Source organism: Crinia signifera, chromosome 2, assembly GCF_055691185.1.
Source record: "Crinia signifera chromosome 2, ASM5569118v1, whole genome shotgun sequence".
NCBI classification, from domain to species: Eukaryota; Metazoa; Chordata; class Amphibia; order Anura; family Myobatrachidae; genus Crinia; species Crinia signifera.
In genome coordinates, this window is record NC_139218.1 from 35,313,092 (window position 1) to 35,326,248 (window position 13,157).

The 13,157-nt window shown below is 46.2% G+C and overlaps 1 long non-coding RNA gene across 1 annotated transcript in view; it reads right to left on the reverse strand.

Annotated features, from left to right (window-relative positions):
* LOC146059563 (uncharacterized) overlaps positions 1-13,157 on the reverse strand; it is a 389,618-nt gene that overhangs the window by 231,099 nt on the left and 145,362 nt on the right. The window contains exon 6 of the long non-coding RNA XR_014470274.1: positions 794-832. This is a non-coding gene — a long non-coding RNA (uncharacterized LOC146059563). The remainder of the gene's footprint in view (positions 1-793; positions 833-13,157) is intronic.

Genomic DNA, 13,157 nt, shown 5'->3' on the forward strand with positions numbered 1-13,157 from the left:
ATCCCCTGCCTGCCTCCACTTCAGGGAGATGGGCCTGGGTTAGTTGGGGCTATGGGGGAGATGGGGGAGCAGCGGTGGGCTTCGACAGAACGGGCCGTGCACGCCCCCTCCTGTCGGATGGCGCACAGCGGCAATTGGCAATTCTATTGCCAGGAGCAGCTCCATTGAGAGCTGGTCCATCTGTTATGCTTGTAGACCTAATGACCTTATACCCTCCCCAGGTTTGTTTGAATATACAAGACATCTCCTCAAAGTCACTGTGCAGTATTCAATGCCGGTGCGAGCGGCCGGCGAGGGGGTTAAACTGCGAGGATCACAGAAAACCAGTGATCCTCGCAGTTTAACCCCCACGCCGGCCGCTCGCACTATGCAACGTTCCGGGGGAATCCTCGCAGTCACAGAACTGCGAGGATTCCCCTAAACTGCGAGAGCCGAGGCTAGTGCAGCAAACTCGCTGTAATTAGCCTCGGCTCTCGCAGCTTTTGGAGGCACATTCGCAAATTCCCCCTCGCTCAAAAAACGGAGCGAGGGGGAATTTGCGAATGAGGGGGGGTCAGTTGAATACTGACAGGGTGAGCGGTGACTGCGAGCAAAAAGTCCTGCTCGCAGTCACCGCTCGCCCACGGCATTGAATATATGCCTCTGTGTCTCATCAAGGACGTACGTTCCAACTTCCTACAGTAGAACTAGCATATCCCAGAAAATGGATTTCCCTAACAACATTACACAAGATACAGTACTAACAGATGTTCCACAAATGTATAATAAATAACAGTTTTAACTAGCTACTTACCAATTCCCATTCTCCCCTATGCTCCTTTATCACTTCACCCTAGAGGAAAATAAGAAATATCATGTTATTAATACAGCGACATCAATGTTGTTCTTAATGGCCATTGGGTCAATTCCAGAGAACATCTAAGAAGAGATGCTATTAAAATAATATATATAATTTTTTTGATACTTGTTTCCTAGCACGGCCACAAAGATCATGATCGTGGGCATCGTGAGGAAAAATCGGGGGCATCGCGGCCATTACATGCACTAAAAAATCGGGTGCGATGGCCGCGACGCGATGCCCGCGATTTCCCCATAGGGAACAATGTTAAATGCCTCAATTTAGCCGCGATGCCCCCGATTTCCCATAGGAAACAATGTTAAATGGGTCAATTTACCCAAATCATCATAGGGAACAATGGTAAATGGGCCAGAAACCCCCCAAAACACCCCTGAACAGTGAAATGTCCCCCCAAAAGTATTTTACGCCACCCCACGATCAACGTGAACCCGAAGCGTGGCGAGCGCAGCGAGCCCGCGAGGGGCGGCGGTACGCGTCCTCCGACCTTTTCATACCCCCACTATCCACGTCGGCGTGGAGTTGAGAATAGAATAGTGTGGCGAGCGCAGCAAGCCACCGAGACCGAAGCTTGGCGAGCGCAGCGAGCCCCGCGAGGGGACGCGGATACCTGTGAAGCCCGCGAAGGGAAGCGTTTACCTGTGAAGGTATCTGCGTCCCCTCGCGGGGCTCGCTGCGCTCCCCACACTTCGGGCTCGGTGGCTCGCTGCGCTCGCCACACTATTCTATTCTCAACTCCACGCCGACGTGGATAGTGGGGGTATGAAAAGGTCGGAGGACGCGTACCGCCGCCCCTCGCGGGCTCGCTGCGCTCGCCACGCTTCGGGTTCACGTTGATCGTGGGGTGGCGTAAAATACTTTTGGGGGGACATTTCACTGTTCAGGGGTGTTTTGGGGGGTTTCTGGCCCATTTACCATTGTTCCCTATGATGATTTGGGTAAATTGACCCATTTAACATTGTTTCCTATGGGAAATCGGGGGCATCGCGGCTAAATTGAGGCATTTAACATTGTTCCCTATGGGGAAATCGCGGGAATCGCGTCTGGACCATTTAAGCCTTTTTTAGCCGCATACGACGAGACCGACCCGATTTTGACTGTTTTCAATGCATTTCAATGGGAAAATCGGGGGCATCGCGTCGGTCGCGTCGTATACCACTAAAAATGACACCCGATGCCCGCGATTGTGGCCGTGCTAGGAAACAAGTACCATTTTTTTTATTTCACATTTACACAATAATTCCTGGTATAAGTCACTTGGTATTCAGTTATTGTAAAAATACAGTTACAATACGTATTAGCCGGGTACATTAAAGTTTGAGCGTATAGTGCATCCGGAAAGTATTCGCAGCGCGTCACTTTTTCCACATATTGTTATGTTACAGTCTTATTTAAAATGGAATTAATAAATTTTTTCCCCTCAAAATTCTACACGCAATAATAACCCATAACGACAACTTAAAAAAAGTTTTGGGGGGAGATTTTTGCTAATTTATAGAAAAAAAAAAAGAAATCGCATGAACATATGTATTTAATAAATTTGTAAAAATCTCACAAAAACTTTTTTTTTTCCTAAAAACTTTTTTTCTTGTTATTATTATGTGGTATTGTACTGTATGTAGAACTTTGAGGGAAAAAAATGTGCGGGTTCGGTTTTACTCTGATTAACTTGCAGCTTATTGGCTATCCAAAACATGTGACAGCCGATAGCCAATACATTCCCGATTTGAGATCCGAGTGAATCCGAGTAAAACAGAACCGGCATATATTGAGTTAAAAAAAAGAATTTATTCTGTTTTGGAATAAGGCTGTAAACATAACAAAATGTGGGATAAGTGAGGCGCTGTGAATACTTTCCGGATGCACAATTTTTTTATTTAAATTTTCTATTTTTCTTTTTTCATAACTGAATTCGATTTTTATACAGTGTGTCTTCTGTCTGGCTGGCTGTTTATCACTCTCCATTTTATCACTTTTGAAGCTTAGTGCATCTGGCCCTAGTGAGTGGCTGGCACATTCTATCCTATGTCTTAGAAGTAAAGTGGAGTAGCAATGGCCTCTGTAAAAATGGAAATGTGTCACCTCCGTTTACAGGGGGGTGGGAAGAGGTCAGGAATCACCATTGTAGGTTTTAAACAGCGAGCACAGTACCATCGGTGTGTAAGCTGTCCGATGGTGGAAGAGAGATCCGATGCTGTGTCCCAAGCTGCACCTTGGATCACTACTGCAGCAGTAAATGCCTCCTATTGCATTGCCATACATAGCGAATCCAACCGCACCTCAATGACCCCCACAGTGCCGGTAAGCAGCGGCGGCTCCAGAGGAGGGGATGCAGCACAGTTCAAGTCTGTTGAGTCTGTTTGCAATGACAGTTGGTGGCAGTTGGTGCGGTTTGAATTTTGAACTGTGCTGCAGCCCCACCTCTATAACCACCGTTGCTCTTAAGTATTATCTACAAGATCTAAGGCTAATGACAAGGTGTTAGGTTTCTTGGCTCAGGCCTGCGTCAGCGTTGTATTTGTAACTTTAGGTTTTGCTTCATTTGCAGTCTATTAATAGAGCTACTGTAGGACAATGATGGTTATATCCAGGACACTTCTGAAAATGTTGCTCATCCCGACCTCCGCTCCCCAGCTCCGCCTTACAGCAGCAGCATACTCTTTGAACTAATATCCCAGGAATTTTCCTTAGACAAGCGCATTTCATTTACAGCATTCGCTTCATTGCAAACACATGAATCTTCTCTGCAAATATCTGAATTCTAACTTTTCTTTCCAGAGCAATAAAAACATGGCGATTACAGTACGCTGCCGCCTAACCTCCTGGGACGCGAGAGCGTACAGTATATTTGGTATAATGGCAGAAAATAATCACAGTAATCCTCCTAGACTCACAGGCGGGATATAATGCTGAACACATTTACCACTTGCACAGAGATTTTCCATCTTGTAAAACATCCATCAGATGGAAGCATATAATGTGGAACAATAATAGGTGGAAATAAATATGTAAGAGGCGCATGGAATAAAAAGCAGGAAGTTTGTTCCCAATTTGTGTCCAAATACACGAATGTACGAAAGGGGCGCTGCTTTGCTTAGAACAAGAGGTGCTTCTGGGATCAGTTGACATTACCATATCATGGGGGTATGGGTTGACCCAGTGGGTCAAAGGTCGACAGGACTTAACACCTGAAGTAGGTTGAAATGGCTAAGGTCGACAGGGTTGAAAGCTTGACACAAGCATTAGGTTGACAATGACAAGGTCACCAATCAAAATGTCGACATGAATTTTTCAGGTTTCTGTCCTGAATGCCGACATGGACACCGCCAATTTGTACCATGTCCCCTCGCATGGTTCCCCATGCTTTGGACTCGGTGCCTCACTGCGCTCAGCACACTATTTTATTCTCCCACCACTCCATTGTGGATGGTAGGGCATGAAATACCACCCGTCGGCACATATCGGCTCAAAAAAAGGTGAAATACTCATGTCGACCTTTTGACTGTCGACCTTGCCATTGGCGACCTAATGCTTGTGTTGACCTTCTAACCCTGCGGACCTTAGCCAAGTCGACCTATTTCAGGCATTTACCTAAGGCCTGTCGACCTTCATTGGTCAACTCAATGCATGTCAACCTTAATAGGGTCCCATATGATGCGGTCTAGTTACAATACGTAAGAATATATGCAGAAAAAGAAAATGTTGTTGCTATGGAGATGATTTGTGAAACATAAGGACGAGCGGAGAAGTTGCCTACTGCATCCAATCAGATTTTGGCAGTCAGTTATTGAGTGTATTCTATGAAATAATAGCTAGATTTTGATTGGCTGGGATTAGCCTCTTCTCTTTTTTTCCTCTTTAAAAGACTTGATGAATCAGAAAGAACCAAAATGACGCTATCCCCAGTTTTGGGCCTCATTCTCAGCTGGCCGCAAATAATGCATTTTAGCAAACTGCACATGAGCACAAACAAATGTATGCATGATCATACCTCCCAACTTCTTGAACAGACCCAGCAGGACATCTGGGCGTGCCGAAGGTGCGCACTCGAAATTTGGGGTGTGTGGCCTGCCAGAAAGGGGGCGTGGTCTACAAATGCATCATTCCGTGAGGGCACGACCCCGTTTCGATGCGGTTTGGGTCATGGCCCAGAGGCTCTGTGAGTTTCTAGCCATAAACAAAACAAAATCACTCAGAAAGGGCTTTTTGAGCAAAATCGTTCTCAATATCGTCTGGTGTTTAAACTCAATATCGTTAACGACCCTCTCCATCGTCCAGCATGTCCAGATGAGGGAGGTCCCATGACGCCCCCCCCCCCCCCCCCCAAAAAAAAATAGTAGTCTAAAGCTGGTTACAAACTATTCTCTTTTAATGAACAGTATGCACGGTAATGATGTCATCGTGCATATCGCTCATAGCTCAAACTATGGCAAAGCATGATGGGACTTGTAGTTTTACAACAGCTGGAGGGCCATAGCTTGGACATGCCTGTTCTAAGGGGAAAGACAGACAGACGAAAAACCATATTCGGTACAAGATGTAATGACGGAATATGTTGTTGTTGTTGTGGTTGATGCACTATTATTTAATGATAAAGTGCATTGAGTTTATTCCCTACAATTTAATTGTGTAACATGAAGTACAAACATTGTTTTACAACCCTGGATCTTATGTCCTCAGCGAGTGCACCTTACTTTCGCACACCTGGCTCACATGTGAGAACCATTGTATAAATTTGGCACATTCTGAGTAAACAGACACTCATACTGTGTCATAGATACAGTATAATGGGTTTAGCATTTCCATGCTCCAAACTTTAACAGCTGCCTGTGAAATATAAGTCAACTATTTTAAAGCCTGTCAAGATGACGGCTTAGACCCTATCTGCTCCTACCTCCAATCTCTGTCTTCACAGCTCCCTCTGTCCATATCCAGCAAGTCTAAAACTGATCATTTTGCTTTCACTTTCTGTTAAGGAGTAAATTGGTCTATTGAGTGACCTCTAGTGGTAGTGGTGAGTAGTTATGTATATATAGATATGTAAAGTAGACTGTAATCTAATCATTTTTATTTATATTTAATGTTTCATATCTCCCAACTTTTGGGTCTGGAAAACGGGCATAGCCTCATGGTGATTGCGAGCCACGCCCCCTGTTTACATCACCGTGGATGCATGGCCAGGGCAGCCGAGAGGTATGCTGGGCCCCGGTAAAATTTTGGAGGTGTGGCCTAATTGCTGGAGGTGTGACCACCCCCACGATTAGGCGCCACCCCCAAAATGTTTAGAGGGGTGTGAAAAAACACTCTAAAGTTGAGGGGTTTATTGCCCCCCCCCCCCTTTAGGAGCAGTAGCACACACCTACAGCATGTGCTGTGCTGATAGCAGGCTCAGCATGAGCTCTCATCCATGCTGAGCCTGCTGTCAGCACAGCACATGATGTAGAGGTGTTTGCTGCTGCTGCCCGGGAGGGACGGAGGGGGAAGAGGGGCTCAGGGGCTCAGACCACAGCCCCTCCAGCAAGCCCGGGCCTGGGTAATTAGTACACACACCCCCCCCCCCCCCCGGCGGCCATGTGCATGGCCAGTGCTCTGTTAGCTGCTGGCATGCCCCCTGTCCCTCTCCACCAGTGACACACACAGCGGCTATTGCCCATTGCTCTGATAGGGGGGTGGCAGTGGTGGTGAGCTGAAATGAGTAAAGTGTGACTCCTTTAAGCGTTTAAAAGGGACATTTTTGTGCCTTGCCTATTACATAGTTCTCTGGGTGAGATAAGCGGGAAAATAACTGAATATGAATATGTTGGCCCACCTGTAATCTTTCCTGTGGCATCTGTTGCCAATCTGCTCCTGCCATATACAGCCGTAGCAACAAGGGGACCACATTATTTCAATGTGGAATCCCCATATTTTAATTGTAGAGTATTTCCTCCATCCCCAGACACCCTGATGTCTCTATAATGATGAGATCTACAGATGGAGCAGCTCTCAATGGAGCTGCTCCTGGAGATAGAATCGCAAATCGCCGCCCCGCGCCAGCCGACAGAAGGGGGCACGCGTGCCCAGTTCTGTAGGAGCCCTCCACCACCTGCCATTGGTCCCCTGCACCTCCCCCGCAGCCCCCACTTCCTGCCCATCTCCCTGAAGTGGAGACGGGCAGGGAAGCTGCCTGGGATGCGCTCGTGTGTGAGATGCTCGCGTGTCCCCAGCAGATGGAGCTCATGTCCGCCAGCCTCAGGTCACGTGGTGATCCTGTAGGCTGACTGCCAGGCATTCCATCTGTATGCCTGGTGAACACAATGATTACCAGCTAATAACTAAAATGGAGGCATATCGTTTTTGGAGACTTCCCCTATTCAAAAAAGGGTGTCCCCATCTTTGCGTGTGACAAAGTTTGATAGATAGAGGTGCTCAAAGTCCCTTCCCAGGCCTTCAGTCATGGTTTTCTTTATCTGGATAAAGTACCTGTATCCCGTTGAAGCAGGTTTTTTAACCTCCCTCCCCCCAGTAGCAGACAACCAATGGAAATCACTGCCCACATGCCTGATGTGTACGCCTAGGATAGAGTCCTTCACCTTCCAGGAGTCCATTTATGGCACAGCTATCCCCTGGCCAAGTTTTTGTAGAACAACTTCATACAGGTAAATTCGCTAAATTATTGCTACAGAAAGAGCCCAAATTTTTGTAGCACAGAAAATTTGGTATGCGGTCAACACTAATTTGATCGACGCTCAATAGGTGGAATACTTATGGTCAACAAGTCATAGGTTGACATGGCTTAGGTCGAGAGGGGCAAAAGGTTGACACAAGCAATAGGTCAATGTCGAAAAAGTCTACAGGAGTTTTTCAGGTATTTTTTCCCCAGAAGAGGTTTTTTTCATTCTTAACTATCCACGTGGACATAGAGGGACAGATATATCAAGCTTTAAAAAGGGATAACGTAGAACATGATAAACAACCAGCCAATCAGCTCCTACCTGTAATTTTTCAAACCCAGCCTGTAACATGGCAGTTAGGAGTTGACTTATGGCCTGTTGACCAATAGTGGTAAACCTAGTGAGTGTTGACCTTACTTGGTTCGACCCTATGACCCATACCCGAAAATTTTTGTATAACCCAAAAAAAAAACCGATTGCATCTACAGCACGAAATTGTGTCACTCTCATAATTGTGTTGACCTGGTTTGAAAGGTGCTCTGTGCGTTTCGCCCTACTGAGAGTCATACAATGTGATTAGATTTCATTTACTGATGTTCTAATCTACACAAGTGTATCTGTCGAATGAACAAAACATTTTATATTTACCATGGAAAACAAATTCTCGGTGTTTCTCTTGGGATGGTTGGGGAATAAATCGCCGTCTAGACGTTGCTTAACTGCCATTCATCTCACTGTTTCAAGTACAACAGAGCAGGGCGTTTTGCTTATTTTAACACCTTTATTAACATATGACCTTCAATCTGATATAATTGCCAAGACCTGCACATGGATCATGGCAAGTACCGCTGCGCAATGGAATAGCAGCTCTGTAGACACTGAGAGCAGCCTATTTGTATTCATCAAATGTACGAGAGCGTAGACAGTAACACAGACGGAAGATGCATAATAAAATGGTATTGAAGCATTGTCAACTAGTGTGTATCTAAATGCTGCTGATAGATGTATTAGGTGTGTACATAACGGGGCTAATTTGGATGCAGCCTACTAACTTCAATATGGTAATGCAAGAATCCACCAGTGTATACTAAACATCTGTGTGTCTGCAAGTGTAAGAGTATCCTGCTGGCTGTCTCTACATTGGCAGCTACAACCGTCACTATTACATGTACCTAGGGTTGCCACCTCTCCCGGATTTCCGGGATTCTCCCGTTTTTGGTGGCAACCCTCAAGGAGGCTTTTCCATTCTCCCGGATTCTGGGATTCTCCCGGGTATCCGGGTGTCTGAAAAAGCTTCCAGCCCTATTTGCTGCCTCTCCCCCGTCCCCAGTGCCCAGCCATCACTTTCAGCGCCGCTGCGCCTGCCAGGCCTGTCATCATCTCGCGAGTATTAACCTGTAGCCCTCCACCCGCTGTCTGGTGATGATGTGCTGCGCTGCTGCTAGCCTCCAGGAAACGTGGACCTCCCAGCATGCCCTGCCTCCGCCCTCCACTGCTGCCTGGCTGCCTGGACAAGACACCGCGCTGCTGCTGGCCGCCTGCTTGTAACCACTGGTGAGTTGACAATGGACTTGAGCCTCCGTGCCAGCTGCGCCCCCGGCTTGCCAGTGCTGCCCACCCCCGGCCTGCCAGCGCTGCCCCCCCTGCGTGCCAGCTGCCCCCCCCACCAGCGCTGCCCACCCCCGGCCTGCCAGCTCCATTACCCCACCCCCGGCCTGCCAGAGGCCACCCCCCCAGCCTATATGTATACATATGTATGTATATGTATACATATGTATGTATGTATGTATATGTATACATATGTATGTATATGTATACATATGTATGTATATGTATACATATGTATGTATGTATATGTATACATATGTATAAATATACGTATGTATGTATTCCACTTTGTGAATAGTCCACACCCACTTTTGGGATAAGTCATGCCCCCTTTTCCAGAGCGCGCATTACAATTATAGGGGTGAATCTCCAGGAATCGATGAACAATAAGGTGGCAACCCTACTTGTACTCAATGGAGGATTTTACCTATGGGCTGCAGTACTGCAGCATCCCAGTAAATTTCATCACCCTGCTCAACATTAGTGGTGCCAGATGCAGCCGTAAGACTGCATTGGCTTTACTGTGGCTTCCAGTCACCAGCAGTAAGGCAGTCCTCCTGGGAGGTGTTTCCTCCCTCTGGACCTGCCAGTCCAAGCTGTGCTAAGCTCAAAGTTGGCTTGCTGTAGGAAGCCACTCCCAGACTTACCATACAGTCCCAGCTGGCTTCTATGGGCTGCCACCGATGCAGTCCATAGAAGCCAGACTTTTGCACATGCGCTGGGCCCGGCGCCTGCCAACTGCATTGTACAGGTGCATAGGCCGTGGGCGGCGAAGACCCCGTAGCACAGCCAGGGACAACCCCCCCCCAGCTTGCATGCGCAAAACATTAACACCAGATGTAACAGTTCCGTGCATTCACATGGTCACCGCCCAGTTAGCGGCCAAAAATGCACATTTTACATATATTGTGCTCAATTGATGATGAATGGATCAATCTGTATGCAGTAGTAAATTCTGCCCATGTGTAGACACCCGACTTGGTGCACACAGTATACACACATTCCCCCCCCCCCTTTGGCACAAAATGTGCACATTATTTTAGTATCCCCTGAATGTATTAAAGACCATCTGGAGCAGTTTTCTATAAAAACTACTCCAAGGCCTTTAATTAAGTAAACATTCTTGGCAAAAGGGGAATTGTGTAAAAATATCAGGGGAGGAAGAAGCGGAGAACTGAGATAACAACTTTATCTAGAGATAGCATTAAGCTGGTGTCCCCAGCAAGAGGGCACGCGGCACCAAAAAAACGTGATCAACTCATGTCAACCTTTGCACGCATCGACGTGTTGACTGTTTACCTAGACGCTGTCCAGCTTACCATCCACACCACACTAGATAACTATTCGAGTTAACAACACTTTGGGACTCAATGATCAGTGAAGCAACTTAACTACTAACACAATCCTGCTGCCAAGACCATGCCCCCTTTCACAAGACCATGCCCTTTTCTGGCACACCCGCACATTTTTTTCCAACATGTGTACGGGGGGGGGGGGGGGGGGGGGGGGCATTTTTAACTGTTCCCACTGGGTGACAAATACTCTAGAAACGGCCCATCTGCCAGCATCGTGGTAGGTACCCTCTGCTGTGACAAACAGTGCAAGCACAATGGGAGCAGTTGTGAATTGCTGATGCTGGGAGAACTGTGGCAGGGCTGGCGAGAATTAATTCTTCTGAAATGTGTAGGTGTCTGGCATAGGAACCCCCCAGAGTTCTGCTAATGGTAGAGAGGAGGGATTCTATTAAAAAAATAACTTTAGGATGCCATTAGCCTTGGAGTGCCGTGCCTGAGGTCCGATGTGTATTATTTATTTTGAATTGATTTACAACAATGAATGCATGTACTCTGTTTAGTAATTCCATCATCCTCATTACTGTCACTCGCAACTTTTTGTGTCTGTCCCCATGGTAAACGCCGCTATAAAAGCAGTGATCTTGGTCTGTTGTAAAAGTGACAATGATTCTGGTACCTTTTTATCATTCACTTTAATTGTGCATGAACAATAGATACATTCAATTTTATTATGCAAAAAAAAAAAAATAACAGGCACATTGCAAATATCTAAAGGTTACTTAGCTGGGTATATACTATACAATTATTGGACCAATTTGAGAAGAATTGTTAGCTAGGCCTGTTCTTTTGTATGGGAGAAAGCGTTCTAGATGTCTGTCCTTGTATTAACACTTTGGTTTTGTTGTCTGTTTTTTTGTATAGTGTGTACGAACAGTGGCGTCGAGAGGGAGGTGGGTACTTTTTACCCAGGCCCTGGTCTGCTGGAGGAGCCCATGGCCCACTCCCCCCTCCCCATTGCATGGTGCCGGGCAGTGTGGAGAGAGATGAGAGGCTGCCGCTGCAACACTGAAACGCATGTGCTAAGCGGGGGAGAAAGACAGCTGCCGCGGCAGCCTGTCCTTCTCTCTCCCTCTTCTTTATTTTTTTCACAGGGCATGGCCACACCCCCTCTCAGAGGCCACGCCCCCTCAATTTTAACCGGCGTCCCTGAATCATCGTAAACCATAGAAATCTAAAGAAAAATCTAAAAGCAATTAAGAGCTTTATACTAGTCATAGACGTTGGCGTCACAACAGGGGTGCGGGAGGTAATGGCAACCGCCAACGGGTGACATTAAAGTGTTGACTCCATGTCAGGAGCTGGGTGCTGCACTGTATTCACACTGTCACAGTGTAGGAACCGGCAGTTCACTCACACTGGTTACCATAATTACTTACCCTCCTGGTTGTGTGCGGTCATTAATTCAAGTGTCTAGGTTGACAGACAAAAAGTCGACCAGTATTGGTTAACAGTGAAAATGTCAACACATGAAAAAAGTGGACATACATAAGTTTAGAAACATGTCAACATCAAAAAGGTTAACATGAGTTTTTCATGATTTTTGTTTTTTAAACCGACTTGTTCATAATTTACCATCCCAGTGGGCATAGAGTGTATATAATAGCATGCCGGGCACAGTGAAGCACCATGCCCAAATCATAGTGAGCATGGCGATGCAGTATACTTATACGGTATCCCATGTCAACATAGACACAAAAAAACGTGAAAAACTCTAGTTGACACTTTTCATCTCGACCTGCCCTAATGCTAATCATCCACACGCTTCCTGGTTATAAATATTAATGGATTTGTTTACTAAAGCTTCTAAAAATTAAAAGAGGGGATGGTGCCTATAGCAACCAATCCGATTCTACCTATCATTTTCTAGGATACAATAGAGAAATGATAGACAGAATCTGCCCCGATACATCTGCCCCACCCTTTTTTTAGAATTATACCCTATATGTACAGGTGGAACAAAGTCAGTGGTGGGTTGACCATTTGGTCCAAAGAAGAAATGCCTGGTGGGCAGGTGCAGCGCTGGGGCCTGTTTTGTTTGCTCACATGTGGCCCTAGATAACAGGCAGGCAATGCACTCATCACACTGTATTACAGGGTATTATATCTGCCAACCAGAGATGCTGGCATGGCCACACAACATGTTATACCTTAATAATAATAATAATAATAATAATAATAATAATAATAATAATAATAATGTTATTTATATAGCACTTTTCTCCTAATATGACTCAAAGTGCTTGCATTAGCCTTTTACAGCACAAAATACAATACAAACTTAACAACATAACAGGGACATTAGTGAAATGCTTGGGTGAACAGGAAAGTCTTGAGTCTCTTTTTGAATGTTTCCAGAGTGGAAGCTTCTCAAACTGAGCGGGAAAGTGAGTTCCATAGAGTTGGATCCCCAGCGCTGAAAGGTTGACCCCCAGATGAATTCAGGGAAATTCTGGGTACTGTTAGTAGTGCTGCATCAACCGATCGCAGCAATCGGGTGGGACAATAAGGGATCAGAAGCTGCTGCAGGTACCTTGGACCCTGGTCATGTAGAGCTTTAAAAGTCAGTAAGCCAATTTTTAAAATTATTCGCCATCTTATAGGCAGCCAGTGAAGGGAGTACAGAATGGGTGTTATGTGGCTGGAGCGGGGCTGATTGGTTAATAGCCTGGCAGCTGTACTTTGTAC